At 41.8% G+C, this 15465-nt stretch overlaps 1 long non-coding RNA gene across 2 annotated transcripts in view; it reads left to right on the forward strand.

Annotated features, from left to right (window-relative positions):
- The window catches only part of LOC116243956 (uncharacterized), a 45842-nt gene that overhangs the window by 8685 nt on the left and 21692 nt on the right, over positions 1 to 15465 (forward strand). The gene's annotated exons all lie outside the window — the stretch shown is intronic.

Below are 15465 nucleotides of genomic sequence, written 5' to 3' on the forward strand. Positions count from 1 at the left end.
TACAGATTGGCAATTAATTGCACACTTAGTTCTATGTTATAAGGCCAGATAATAGGCTGTATTACCCTAAGTTCCCCAGAGGCAGCAGAAATACATCACAATATTCTGAAATAGCATATTTTTATTAAAGCAATGCCTACAAGCTCCTGTCTGGCACTAGAAAGCTAGAAACTGTACGTGTAATGAGAGGGCAGATCTACAGCACATGCTCCTATATAGTGAAGCACTTAATTGCTTACTTTGAGTACTATTTTAAATAAACTGATCTCATCTGTTTTCTAATTAAACACAGGAAACATTTTTTTTCATGTGGCTGTTTGGGACACAGTATTTAAATACCCTTCTCGTGCAACAGGAACTGTTAATTGTATGTCTTAGGCCATTTAGGTTAAAATAAGAAATATACCTTTGAACAGCAGTGTGTAAAATACTGAGGATTTTGGATACACACTTAAAAATTTTTTTGCTAATTTATGGAGAACCTTTTGTGGCCAGCTTGAATTTAGACTGAAGTTGCTAGTCATTAAACCAGTTATGTATTGGGAAGATAAGAAACACATATGTGTTAAAAAACACATATGTTTGGGTTTTGGTTTGTTTTTAATTAATCAAGTTTTTCCAGTTCTGCTGATAATTGATGGCATGGGAAAATCAGCAGTGTCGCAGCAAAGAGAGCTGCACTGGTGCAGAGAATTGACTTTAACTTGGAATGCTTTGGAAGGCAACCACTGGCATGGCTCTGCTCTGGTAACATGTCCAGAAAACAGGCTGATTTCTGATTTCCAAGCATATAGCTCCTGTGTTTAAGTTAAGTCTGGCACTCCCTAGAAGAACCAATTCTCTTTGTTGTTTCCTTCCTTCACTTGAGGTTGCCATATGACTGGTGATGTAAAAGCTCTGTCAGGAAGCTCTCGCTGCAAGAAAAGCCAGATTGAACCCAGACCTTCCTGCCCCTCATGTATTATACATCTGAAAGTCATGATAATTTCATAGGAATTCATTCCCTAAAAATAGTTTCTTTGTGACCTAGGGCCTCTGGATCTTCCTAGTAGCAGGCACCACGTAAATTAAGCATTCAGCTTCACCTTCACTTTTGTGCTATAGGCTTAGCTTTGCTTAATTCCCAGGAGTGTCAAGCCTGCATTTGCCAGTTACAACAGTGGATATTTCTTTTATTACCCCTGGAAGTGTGAAGCAGTTGTGTCTATTGGGAGTGTCATCTTCTGTTTAGCCTACCACAGAGCCATAGGGAAGAGATTCTTATTTTAGCAGAATTCAGTTTTTCTGTGTTTATAGAGAGAAGTCACTACAACAGATGACAACTACACGGGTGGGTTTTCTCTTCACCAAATTACAATTTTTTTTTTCTTGCTGTTCCCAAAAGTTCTTTGTATTATTACATTTGAGAATCTTATCCCTAGAATAGGATCAAAAAAAGTTAGTAGAAAGAGTGCTGGTTACGAACCAGATAGAGAACTCCACCACTGCTTTTCAGTCCTGATGAGACCCTTTCCTTTTAGCTGTCCCCACAATCCACCAGTCTGGGAAGCATCTGTGCTGCTTTTAGGCACAGGCCTGCCCTCATAAGATGCTGTGGAGGTGCTGGTTAGAGCCCCTTCATCTGGAGTGATATTAAAGTGCCTGGAAGAAATCCCATAGAGCAAGATACAAATACTGATTCCTACATTTCAGGAGGTTTCTTTGATTTAAGGCCTGTGTTCTTCCAGCTGTACAAGCACCTGTTTCAGTGAACTCACATGAGAAATACAAACATGTTGTGAAGTAACTTTTCTGATGCTAGAGAGTGATAACAGAAACTGACAAATCTTTTTGCATGTGTAGCTCTGCTCTAGATTTAACAATGGGTATTTTTTCCCCCACCTCCACAACTTTAGTAAGCCTAAATCACAGGACATCTCATCTCAAACGGTTTCATCTTACTATAATTACCAAGTCATGTGAGGAATAGCTAAACAATTGTCTGCACAACAAAAGAGATGAAATAAAGATAGCCTCTAATTAATTCCTTCTAGGTTATAATTAATTTTGACTGAGTTGCTCAGGACAATATCCCTAAGTCTCACAGGCTGGGAGAGAGGACTGATTGCCAGCTGCTGCTCTTTAATTTTTTTTAGAGCAGATGGGGCCATTTCCAGCTATTGCTTAAGAGGAAGCGGTGAAGATGAGGGTACAGAGTGATTGATTGGCTTTGAATGGGCCCTGGGGTAGAGCTGCTAGGAGGAATGCTCTGAAGGCAAACCCGTCCCTGACAAGCACTTTAAAAGAGACTTTAGAGACGTTTTGTTGTAATTGGCCTTCACGTTTATAAGGATTCCTTTTGTTGTTGTTTTTGCACTAGAAGCAGTAAAAATACGTGATGCAGTATTGTGTCAGTAAATATTTTATTGTATGTTGAATCTGCTTTAGGTCCTATTGGTGTTAAAGGTAGAGAAGGATGGTGCACGTGGAGGTTTCTATCCTTTTATTTTGTAGAAACAAATGATGGGAAAATATCTGTTAGATCATCATTCTACTTCTGTCTGTCAAGGTAGAATTGTTCTCTGCTTCCCTGTACAGCAAACTTTGGTGAATAATTCATTAAAACTAATTTATCTGAGAAACTTGGCTTCTTCCTTTGTTTGATGCCAAATTGCAAAGTTTTCAGATGGATTTGTTGTTAGAAATTATTCATACATTTTTGGAATAAGTAAGTGCTAAAAAGCTGTGCACATTGAAAGTAAGTGATCTGTGAAATGACAGTTTCTCAGATAAGGTGGTATTTAGGTTTGTGAATTGGGTAGTTTCTACAACTAATAGCTGGCTGCGTTCTTAATCATGCATTTAAATGCAAAAAGTGAGAATCAAGTTGGAAGATTTTCTTCGTGGTGCTCAGTTTGTGTTTTCCTGTTCTGAATTTCTCACTTATCATAGAATCATAGAATGGCCTGGGTTGAAAAGGACCACAGTGATCATCCAGTTCCAACCCCCTGCTATGTGCAGGGTCACCAACCACCAGACCAGGCTGCCCAGAGCCACATCCAGCCTGGCCTTGAATGCTTCCAGGGATGGGGCATCCACAGCCTCCTTGGGCAACAAGGAGTCACCATCCTCTGTGTGAAAAAAAGATTATGCTTTTTTTTTTTTTTTGGCCACCTTTTCCTTACTGTACTGTACGCAGCATCCTCATAGCACCTATACACCTAGTCCAGTGTGCTTTGGAAGGCAAAATTCCCACCGAAAGCAATGTTTAAAACCTTCTCTGAAAGATCTGTTAATAGGTGTGAAAAGAAAGGCAACAAAATTAGATGAGCGATCTAAGCTTTAAGCAGGGGGGGTTGCAAGTGGCATAAAGTGCCTTCACCAGTTTAATCTTTCTACTGAGGCAATAGGCAGCTCATGTTGAAATGTGTCCTTGTGCACTGTTTAGTCTGAGGCAGAGAACTTGCAGTCCGGCCTTTAGGAAGCCACCAGCACAGCGTGTGGAGTCACAGCCTGCATCACTTGTTTGCTTTACCTTGAACATCGTCATTCTGATAAATCTTTTTACTGCTGGTCTTTCTTCAGAAGTCTATTTCCTTGTGTGCCCCACTGCACGTTAATTCTTGAAGTAAGTAAACTGATTACAATGCTCTAAGCTGCTGAGTGCAGGATGGAGGCCACAAAGTTTCCCCAGTAGTTTTTGCACTGAGCCTCAAAATTGTGCCTGGATTGTAAATTCCCTCTTTTCCTCCCTTAACATGGGTGTTCTTAAACTTCTTTTGGTGTTCCCAATTAGATGGCTTATGTTATTAATGGCAGTCGTGCCTGTGTTGTCCAGAGCTCATGCAATATTTCTCATTTATTGATGTATTTAACCACTGTCATGCTGAGAAAGGATGGCTGCTCAGTAGCTCTCTTGAGTGAGGATTTATCAAGCAGAAGTCTTCTGAGGCCAAGGGTGCAAGCAGCTTTCCACAACTCTCTGTCAGCAGTATTAATATGTAATTCTGTCTAGGGCACAGTAACATGATTTCTGTAAGGATTCTATGACCAGAATTTAGTCAGTGGTGATGCCAGATTACTGTGTACCTGCCCCTTTTATTTTCCCTTCCTTTTTCTCTTGTTCCTGCTTTTGTCCTTCCCGTTTGGTTTTGTCAAAGGAATTTGTTGTACTGCAAAGTGGATCAGGGAACTGATCCAGCTTAAAAACCACCTGATGTTAAAGCCACATAGATCAGTCTCCTGTCAGGTTCATGCTGTGGGAACCTACAAGGAAGAGATGAGTGATATTACTATGAGCTGCTGACAGTACATGAAGCCTTTAATCACATAACTGTAGTCTGAGGGACGTGTTTGTGATGTTGGCTGGGCTCTCTGTAATCAACAGGGAAAAACTACTGCAGCTCTTCCAAAAGCTCACAAAAGAAAGCACAACACTGAGACCTACCTAAGAAGGGCTGCTTGGTAGGAAGGTGCAGCCCAATCTGGAGAAGCAATTTCAGTTTTGTGAAGAGAGTACTTGAGAAATCAGTACACGTAAAATCTGTCCACCCACCTTATTTTCTTCTGGCTTCCTGCTCTTTTGGTCTGTGACCCTATTTGTAACAGTGCCAAGAACCCATGATGCTGGGAGAGTGGGGTCTGGGAGCATCTCTTTTTGGAAGGATTGTGTGACTTTATCGTGCCTTGGCTTCTGCTTTGAGTTTGGCAAGGGACTGTCTCTTTGAGCCATTTCACTGTTGTTGTTTTTGATTGTTTGTTTGAGGGGAAAATGAGGCATACTGAAGCAAAGAAGCTTGCCTGAAAGCCAGGCTAATAGAACACTGTGGTAGAAACAGCTCTCCAAATACTTTGCTTAATTCGGTCAACCCTCTTTTGTTTGTGCACTCTTGATTAGGTTTAGTAAGACAATGGTCTGGCTTCCCCAGCTGCCTTTTGACACTCTAAGTAATTTGCAGACCTGTAGTGCTCCATGCAGCAAGCACTCTCATTTTCTGTTCTCTTTCCTCACTTTTGAACTGTAACTCAGAAATAACTACAACTGAGATAACTGAAGTGGGTGTCTACAGAAATTCTTCATTTTGAAACTCTCTAACAAATACTAAGCCACGGAAATAGCCTGATCACAGACAATACTTCTGTAGCCAAGATCTTGTCCAACTTGTAAGTTTACTCCCCTTAGCTGATGTATCCCTGAGATAGGGAAAAGATGAAAATCTAAATCTATTCTGCATGTCAGTTCTTTTTTTTTATTTTTTATTTTTTTGCAAAGCTTCCATTTAGTCTTGAAAAGGAACTTAGTCTGATCTTGAGAAAGAAACGTGGAAAGGAGAACTGAGATGTTCCCAAACATCTCCACATTCATGCTTACTCTGCTCTTTGCAGTCGGTGTTTCAGCATCAGTAAGTTCCCTCTTGGGCACCAGCAGTGACTCCAGGATGATATTTCCATTTACAGCCACTGAAACCTAAGGCCTTTTTATGGTGCCTTAGTTGTGCCTCTCTGTGTCTGCTTGAAACAGGTTTCTTGACTATAAGAAGCTTACTTAACCCAAGGTTTAAAGCTATTTTTATCCAGCATTAAATGTGCACAGAGAAAAAAGGCATTGAGAGATAGGACAGTGCTGTTTGTTTTTCCTCAAGGTCTCCTTCATGTTTCAGAGAAGTGAAATGCTATTTTCCAAAAGAACTCAGAGAAGATGCAGATATCCTGCACATCCACACAGCTTGAGTCAACTCTTGGAGCAATAGAGGCTGATTCACTTGCAGAAGTCCACCGGTGTTTTCTGATATCTTACTGAGTTCTATCAGCCTCATGGAAACTTCTTCCCAGATCACTGCTCCTGCACTGTGTGTAACGTTAAATGTGAGCCCTCCCACGTTCACCTGAGGGATGAAGTACCAGAATTGACAGTATTTTAGTAAAATATTGAAGTGTATGTGCTTTTTAATACACAGACCCTTTGTACAACTTGGAGTTTATCAGAGCCCTTTATGCTTTGGTTCCCCAATAGTAATTAGAGGTGCTTATGGAGGTGCCAAGCTGCTGGGCTTTGTTTTGCAGAATTTAAAGCATTGAGGTAAAGATGACTGAGTCAATTTGGCAGGCTGTGTGGAGCAGCAATAATGCTCCTAACAGACATTTTCACTCCACCTTAAATGAAGAAGCATGTCTGTTGCCTTTGTGAGCTTTTAATCACTCCAATTACAGTGCTTTTCTCATCCTGACAGCTGGCATGCAGTAGAGTCCCTTGTTAAGGCTTGTATGTATGGTAGAGTTTTTATTTTATTTTTAAGTCAAGTGAATGACCACAAGGCCAAACACAGACCCAACACCACCCAGCAATTTGCTCAGCTGGAGAGTTTGCTGATTTCATACAGCAGATGTTTAATGCAATATCCACTGTAATGTGCGTAATAACTGCCCTTGTAGACTGCAGCAACATAAAGCATGCTGAGTCCAGGGGGTGATTAGAAAGCCACCATATTGGGTTAACAGAGGCTTCATTAAAAAAGCTGTGTTTCTTGTAGCTGGGTGTTTAACAACACAGGCTGTTTGGCTTTGGAGTCAGAATTGGGAAAATCAATGGCAACAGAATAAAAATGCATATGAATCTATAGAAAACAATGGTCTACATCCTGATAAAGAGATGATATCTCAAGTGCTACATAGAATACTCAGCCTCACTCCAGCATCTCCTGAAAGCTATGTTGTGCTGACTTCTCAAGTGAGGCAAATGCACAGTTTTTGGCTAATGGAGGAGAACTCTTTCCCCTTCCTAGGTCTGATATTTTCACTGAAAATGTTACTTCCTCAGGAGCTTTATGAACAAAGGGGCAAAATCCATTTCTACTTACAATGAAAATTCCTCCAGGAATCATAATTTGCCTCTTCCAGGCATGTACCAGGAGTAGATTCTGTTGCTTTTCTGTAGATACAGCGCCAAAGCCTGAATGAGGACTGTGGGTTTCACTCTCCACAAGGCCTGTCATCACTTGTGATGGGTCAAAGATTCAGTAGCCATCCAAAGGCCAGAGAGGAAGTTCAGCATGTGTTTTTCTCTTAACAGCAATGCCAGCTCGTGGAACTCCCTAATTGACCATCCAGTGACCTGAACTGGGAACTGGTTAGCCTAAAAACTATTTTTTTCCCTCTTTTTTTTTTTTTCCCCTTTTGTTCCAAACATGGTCTGTTTCTTTGTTTAGCTTGGGTTAACCAAATGGCTAGGAGATGCATCTTCTGGCACAACAAGAGGATGGTGCAGATTGCAGTCAGTTCCTACAGTCACATTACCCAGTATCTTACTCCAGTGTCACTAAATTCCCAGGAGTTCCTCAGAATGTCTTTGGAACTATATTCTCCAAACAATCCTGAGTTGAGAACCTCCACTTAAAGTGCACTAAATCAGATGCATAAAGCCTGTTTGAGGAGAAGCAACTCAGTGTGTTTGCCACCCTGCCCCATTAACACAACCTGACTTATGCACCAAAATCAGCTGTATGGCAAAATCCCCTGAAGGCTGGGGAACCTGCTGAAGAGTAAGTCTATACCAGCTTCTCTGTGAGTCTTGCATTTTAATCCAGCAGGCCTCACAGCTCTGTGGAGCTGGCTGCTTTGACCTTTTTTATGTTTAAGCTATGGCTTCACTTCGGTGCTGAGCTGGAACTGCAGCTGCTGGTGTCTTCTCTAGCAATCAGAGACTTTGGCTTCACCTCCATGCAAATAACGATGAAGCCAGGAGCCAAGAAATGTGAGGAAAACACAAATACCCTGGAGAGAGATGTGTCATGGCTATGGTTTTACACCTGCCTCCCATGCTCTCCTTCTCCCCAATGTAAATTTCCATTTGAAAGTTGCAGAAAAGGAGTTACTATGGGATCTTTCTCCTCTTGTAACAGTGCAGAGCTGCAGGCTTTCTTTTGTATATGACCCCAGAGAAAGTGCCTGCAGGACTATGTGATCACCTTCTGTGTATCCTGGGAGCTAATGGCTCCCTTTGAGGTGCTACATGTGTTCCAGCAAGCCAACCACTGCTGGTTGTTGTAAGCACTTTGCAGAATGAATCTTGGCACTTTTAGGGGTGAAGCACTGCCTTCTTTTTAACCTCAATCCACGATTCGGTCTTGCTTGAAGCCAGCTTAAATTCCTGATGAATTTGCCATGCACTGCACTGGATCTCAGGTTTGCTTTGCCCCAGCAAGACCACAGAGAGACCTCGAAAACCTGCTCAAAAGGGCAGTTTTGCTGGGTGATTGTATTCTTTGAGTTCCCTGCCCCTTTCTGAAGAAGGTGGTTTAGTAAGCACAGGGAGAAGAGGCTTCAAAAGAAGAATTTGTGTTTAAAAGGCACTTCTGCCTCGCTTCAGATCTACCTTTATTCAAAAAGGCTCGTGATTGCTATGGCAACCCCAGTCACAAACTGTGAAGGGTTCATACTGAATCCCCAAAAGGTTCAAGCTTTAAGGGCTCTTCTCTCTTCTTCTTTCCCATTTTCCCCATCACAGAAATCACTTCAGAGCAGATGGGCCTATAGCAGTGTTATCACGGCCTCTTTGTGCACTGGGAGCCCTTTGTTCCTCGGCTTCATAAGGCTGAGCAAATGCAGCTGCTCCTGGAGTCGGTGGGAATATCAGGTGTTTGCTTTCCAATTACTTAAATCAGCAGGATCCTTGCAATGAAATCACCCAGCTGGATGGCTCTGCTCACTTCCAGAATGTCTTGCTGGGCTCAGATCTATAGCTGCCAGTCTTGCCTTACTCTGTTTGGAAAGGCACTCTCACTACAGCAAGAAATCACTGTGGCAAAATTTTAGGGCTCTAAGAGATGAGCTCTGTTAAATCTTGCAGGAGGGAGTGATTTAAAAGAACTTTGTCTCGCCTACATTGCCCAGAGTAGTTGTGGATGCTCCATCCTTGGAGGTGTTCAGGGCTGGGTTGGATGTGAGTCTGGGCAATGTGATCTGATTCCTGATTTAGTGGTTGGCAACCCTGCCCACAGCAGAGGGTTGAAACTTGATAAGCTTTGATGTCCATTGCAACCCAAGCCATTTCATGTTTCTGTTCCTTACAGCCTGCTTCCAGAGGTTACTGACCTGATTGCAGAAACAACAACTCATTGGCTCCATGCTCATGTCTTGACACAGGCTGCAGGGGTACTGTGAGCTTCCATGGGTGGGAACTTTTTTGACTCCTCCTTGGTTTGGGATGGTTTTGGCCGTCTGGCTGCTTGCTTGGTCCCATTTTGGCTATCTTTTAATGGTGGCATAATTGGACTTCTAGTTTTTCTATCCTTGTCGTACTTATGCAAATAGGGTGTTCACACAAAGCTCTGTCCATCTGATGATCTTTGTGGTGAGCAGGAGATTCAGATCCTTTGCTTGCCCTCAGTGCATTTTTCTTCAACTCACTGGCCTTCATGTCCCTGATGGACAGGATGAGTTCCTATACAGATAACATCTTCTGTGCCATGAGGAAGAATATCTCCTGTATTTGCAGTGAATCAAACTTGATTTTGTCCACTTGTTGAAAGAAATCCCTCTAAGTCTGTCCAGTGCTTTACAGAAATGGGTGTGGTGTGCATGTTTTATGGAATGTCACGTTTGCACTTGCATCCTTTGGCTGAAAGAGTAGCCAGCTGTACGTGTGGGGGGATTTCCTGCATCATAGCAGCTCAAACAGGAAATAGGCACTATTCAGCCAAAAAGACTTTTTCAATTCACTAGAAAACACACCTCGGTGAGCTTCCAGGCATATCTGGCTTTGATTATCTTGTGCTTGTTGGATCAGATGGAAAGAGATTTTAATTCTTTCTTTTATTTTTGAACAGAAGTAGCAGTTCAGGCCAAAAGCAAATGGGAACAATCTGAGGAATTACTAACAGAAAGAAAATTAAGAAGGTGTGAGGTATTACATTGTTATTGCCTGATTGAGCTTTAGAGAACAGAATGTACAGTACTTAGTCATGCCCTTGGATGATTGTTAAATAGAGGTTGGTTCAGCAGCGCCCTCAGTACTTGCTGTGGGAAGATCTTTTGTGCGGATGCTGGGTTTGAGCAGCTCTCACATCACATTTCTGGCAATGAACGTTGCAGAGCACAGATGAAGACCCTTCCACCTCAAGCACACAACGTGTTTGCAGGGCAGAACAGTCCTGCAAAAATTCTAGTATCAATCCCATTAACTTTGCATTAAAATGCACAAGGAACTACATGTACAAAAATGTCTACATTTTCTGGGCATAAATCCAAGGTAGAATGTTTTAACCACATCAAAGTGTTTCATGTTCTGGTGGCTCTTTCACACACTAACATGTGAAAATGAACGTGCTCCCAAGGAAAGCACTGGTTTTGCACTAACTGTCCTTTGCAGTGGCACCACAAATTGGCACTGGGTTATGACACATTTTCTCTAAAGGACCTGTAAAGGCTTTTAATGTTCAAGACCCAGGAGCACGTGCAAATCAGGGACCAAAAGTCTAATTTGCATGTTTGCCATGACTATAAGGGCTCAATTAAACTGAATAGGTGTTTGGGGATTAGTAATACTCTGGGGCTGACAGGAAGAGAAGTGTGAGGGGGTGGGAGGTGGTTCTAATTTTGTGATTCCTGCCACTGTGAACCCTGGCTTACATATAATTAACTTTCTTGATTAGCACCACTGAATAAAAGTATGAATGGGGCGGGGTACTGTGCTGGGTTGCAGGGTGGGCAGTGAAGCCCTGCAGATGGAACAGTTGGTAATGAACTTTTGCTGGCCAGAGGCTTGGCATGACTTCCTTTTCTCCTGCTTATGTTTAAGCTTATGCTTAAGTCAGTGCCTCCTGAGGCATGGTCTCACCAGGACTCAGGGTAGCTGTACTGTCCTGCTCATACTTCCTTTTTTCTGTCTGCAGGCAAAACAAGCAAGGCAATCCATCTCTTCCCCAGAAAGCAGGAATAAGTAGCTGTAGAATCCTACAGGGCAGATGGCTGATTTAAAAAAAAATAATAATAAAATCCATTCAGTTTAGATCTCCCTCGTGGAAAATAAAGGAATATAAGAGCTCATTATTACAGAGCCCCATGCAGGAGCTTAACAGATAGCAGCAACAGCTCAGATTATTGGTGTATTTATAATAAAGTCTTTTAAGTCTGCTACATGGAAAGATTTGTGAGTCAGCAAACACAGCAGATAGATCTACAAGGGACAGGCAGCACACAGAGGGAAATTGACAGGGATTATTCAACACTGAGCATGCCTGAGTCTGTTTCAGTTTCCTTTAGCTATAAATATTGTTCTGGGAATGAGAGGTCCACTAGTTTTAATTTCTTTGAAAGCTCAGTGCATAGAAGGCAAAGAGAAGTGCTGGTTTGTGACAGATTATAATAGAGCAGGTCGGGCTGAGCAAGCAGGCTGGAATGCAGAAACTATGCACTAAGATATTCTACCAAATCACCCATTTACCCTTTTCACCTACGTTTGGGAATATATTATATTTTACAGTTGCATATTGCAGTGGGTTTGAGGGAACTGGCTGACTTTCTGATAGGTTTACAGCTGGAGATACCAATTTAGAGCTCATAAGAATGAAGGCCCTTAATCCTGTTCAGTCTGGAGGTTCTTTGCAAGACTGAGACCACAGAGGGCCCAAAAATGAAGGGCAAGAAGAAATGTCTAGCTGACAGTTATTTAGCACTTAATAGCATTTTTCTTCACTCAGGAAGACCTCTATGATATATAATTTTTTGCATTTAAACCTTAGGCAAAAACTGAATTACATTTACTGCTGTAGCCAGAAATGCTACAGCCCAAAATAGAGATTTTAATGAAACAGATGCCCAGCTCATACCAAAAGTTGGTTGAAATGGGATGCCTAATTCACATTAGTACCTTTAAAAGCTTTTTCTAAACGCAGATTCTAATCACTTCTACTCATTGATGGTGCCTTCCTGCTTTCTTTAGCAGCAGTAATCCAAGTAACCTGGACAAACTCCAGCGTGGGTAATTATGCTCTCCTGGCCTAATTTCTTCTTGTTGTTTCAAATGGATGCTATTCTTGGTCTGATATCCTAAAGGAGCAATTGCTGCTATGTGCACTCTTCAAGACTTTGTGTTTTATCTGAGTTAGCTGTTGCTGGAGATGCAGCATATCTTGAGTACGTGGTGGCATGTTTATAAACTTAACAATCCCTTTCGTAGGGATAAAGTGGGAAGGGGACTAGTAAATCTAGCCCACATTTTACAGCATCTACTTAAATTATTTTTGGTTGACATATGTCAGATATGTATTAGATAAAATCTGCTACTTAGCATAGATGCATACTCTGTGATGTGCTCACAGCACTTCAGCACTTCTTGGCATTCACCACTGACTTTAGAGAGTGCTGGTAGTTCTGCCAAATACTGGGTAATGAACACTTCAGCTAAGCATTTACAGCTTGTTCCTGGTTCCAGCTGGTCAGCCAGTACCTGCAGCACACCAGTGGGTCCTGGAACTGTGTGTCCTCCAGGAGGACTCAGCACAGACAGACCAGCACACCCAGCATGAAGCAAAACATGAGATTAACCCTGCTTGATTTTTTATGAAGATCCCCAGACGAGGCAGAAGCCTGAGGAGATTGCAGAGGGATGGAGCAGATCTGGTGGATCAGCCTGGGGTTGTCAGCTGAATCAAACATTAACTAAATTAACCAGGCCTCCTTCCACATCTTGATGTCTGCTCTCAGTGTGAAGTATATACTTGCACTGCTGTGTTATCCACTTATTTTACTAAATGTCATCCATCACCTGGTACTTACCTGCCCTTTTTCACACATTGCTGGCTCGTTCTGTGACCTGTGCTCCTGACAGGCTCCCTGCACCAGGCAGGCACGCACAGGAAAAGAACAAGGTGGGACCAACATTCCAGGGATAAGTACAGGAAACAAAGAAATGGATGTGGGAAAGGGTCAGAAGGGAAATGGATGTCAAAACTCATGATTTGAAGAAGGATGGGATGGGAAGTGGGAGGGTGACTGGAAAGGAAGAGAAAAGCTGCTGCAATAGAGTATGCCAAAGCTCTATGGGAGGAGAGTGGAAAAGTGAGTGCGTAAAAGAAAAAATGCAGTCTCATCAATGCCCCAGCCATGCTGACATCCCCTCTTTTCTTTCCTTATAGTGCCTGAAGTAGAGCTGCAATCACTGACAGTAAAAACTTCTTGTTTTGTGTCAGATCACAGGCACTCAGACATTGTGCTTTCATTAGTGTAGTAAAAAGCCCCCATGAATTATATATGTTTGGCTACACGGGTCTTGTTCTTTGCTCAGATACAGGTGCAGTTGCTGTTTTAAACAGTCAAACTCAGAGAGATGATGCACAAAATGGGACAGCTCATTCCCTGATGCTTTGGTTGTGGACAAACTTGGCCCAACATCTTTTAAAATCATATATCTTTTTCTTTGTTGTAGCAAAAGTGTGAGTTGTGAATGCCAACTAAGGTCACCGATTCCTTGAAATAAATACATAATATATTTAAAACTATTTGCAATCTGTGCAAGAATCATTGTAGCCTATGGTTTAATATCTTGAATAAAGCACTCCTGTGATTCTGAGAAGAAGAGCCCACTGTGGTGTTTTCCAGAGACAGTCATCACTATGAGAACTGAGAAGAGGTTGTGCAGTTACTTTCAGTTGGCTTCCAGAATGCCTTTGTTACTGATTTCATGAGTAATCTAAGTAATCTAAGTAGGTTGTTTTTTATTTCCTCTGTACTTCAGTGGATAGAAAAGTGGAAAAACCCTTTGCAAATTAATCTGCCTTGAACTCTGCCTGTTCTTGGCATTATCATTTTTGCTTTTGTTTCAGTGCGCTAAGTTCATGCTTCAGCCTTGAGAAACTAAGGAGCTATCAAAGACCTTTGGTTTCCCAGGTCCAAATGTTAAGTAAGGCCCTTTCTTTATGTAAGCACTGTCTTGAAACAACACACCCTTATTTTCCAAGAGGGATTGAGAAAGAAGAAACACTGCAAGAAGACCTTCTTTAATAGGAAATGCATATAAGAAGAACACGATTAAAAGCCTACAGCATTGCTGCCACTGTTGAGTGTTGAACAGGAGGAAAGTGTTATGGTGCCATTTTCAGAACTGCATCATCATTAAACAGTTGATGATGATAACGATATTGATGTTGTCTTTCTCCAGCCTCTTATCTTTGATGAGTGAAAGCATGTCACATACATGTTCAGTGTCAAATTTATCTCGCTGCCTTGGAGTAAATAGCAGTGTAGGGTGTGTGGTTAATGGAACTGGAATCATTCAGTGCTTACCTGGATTCACCTCACAGCATCATTCTGGAGGGAAAAAAAACCAAATCATTTAAAATACCATTTTTATCTGGCGAGTCTTTCGCTGGATTGCCTTCAGCCAATTTTCTCACATTCATAGTACAAGAAAACATCAGAATTTCAGACTGAAGAGGCTTTTCTGGAGCTATCCCGGGTCATACTCTTTGTCCCCAAAGGTTAGGCACAACCAAATGGCTCATCATCTTGAGCTTTCCTTCCTTTCATCCTTGTAGGCATCTCTATCTGTAACACTGCTTTCATCTAGTTTGATTTCATTTTCATCTTTCCCTTCCATCTCTGTTACTGAAATCATGCAAAATACCACATTTGTATTAGGAAAATGATCTGAAGAACTGATGTATGTCTGCACATTAAAACTTCTCCTTTCGGGCCAAATGTGGCAGTCGAGATGAGTCCCATGACAAAAATCCAGTGACCGCTCCAAGAGGAACTCCTTCCACAGCCATTCCATCCACTGCCTGGATGCTTTGCTTCATGGTGTGATCCATGCACAACAGATCCAGCAAAAGGCACTCTGCCTTCCAGTACTGTCAGGAATAAGTCAGTTTATAGAGAAACAAAATCTACACTTTTTTCTTATATCCACGCGTGAAATTGTGTTGGTACAGGTAAAAGAGAGTAGGCGCAGCTCTGGCGTAGAACAAAAGGCCAGAAGAGCTCCTTTGTCACTGGAGGGAATATTTTCCTCCCACTCACTGCTTTCCCACTGACAAAAATCCAGTCAGTGAAAACAGATTTTTTTTCTTTGGTCTGTTTAGCTCCAAAACTGACATCTGAAATTAGAACATTTGTTTCCGTTTCTTCCATGTTTTCTTGGCTTTTGTGTGATTACACAGTAAACTCAATGTATGCAGGAGTTCACATAGAAGGTATTTGTAATGCTAAAGCAGTGAGCAGTGCAGTGTGTGCCCTATCAGTTACCGTAGAGATAGGAAATTAAAATAACAGTGTTCCTTATTCCTTATCACTGTTCTAGACTTTAAACCAACACCTTTTCTACTCTTAATGGTTCCTTTTTTATGTTGCACAAGGAAGAAGGTGAATTTCTGTTCCTATCCTTATGTTTAGGAGCTACAAACAACCTGTTTTGTATTCCCCCAATCTGCTGAAAAACAGGAACATGTACTTGGCCTCTCTATTTCTGAGGTTGAGCAGAGTTCAGACCTC

The sequence above is a fragment of the Phasianus colchicus genome, chromosome 13 (assembly GCF_987193195.1).
Source record: "Phasianus colchicus chromosome 13, bPhaCol1.hap1.1, whole genome shotgun sequence".
In the NCBI taxonomy this organism is placed as follows: Eukaryota; Metazoa; Chordata; class Aves; order Galliformes; family Phasianidae; genus Phasianus; species Phasianus colchicus.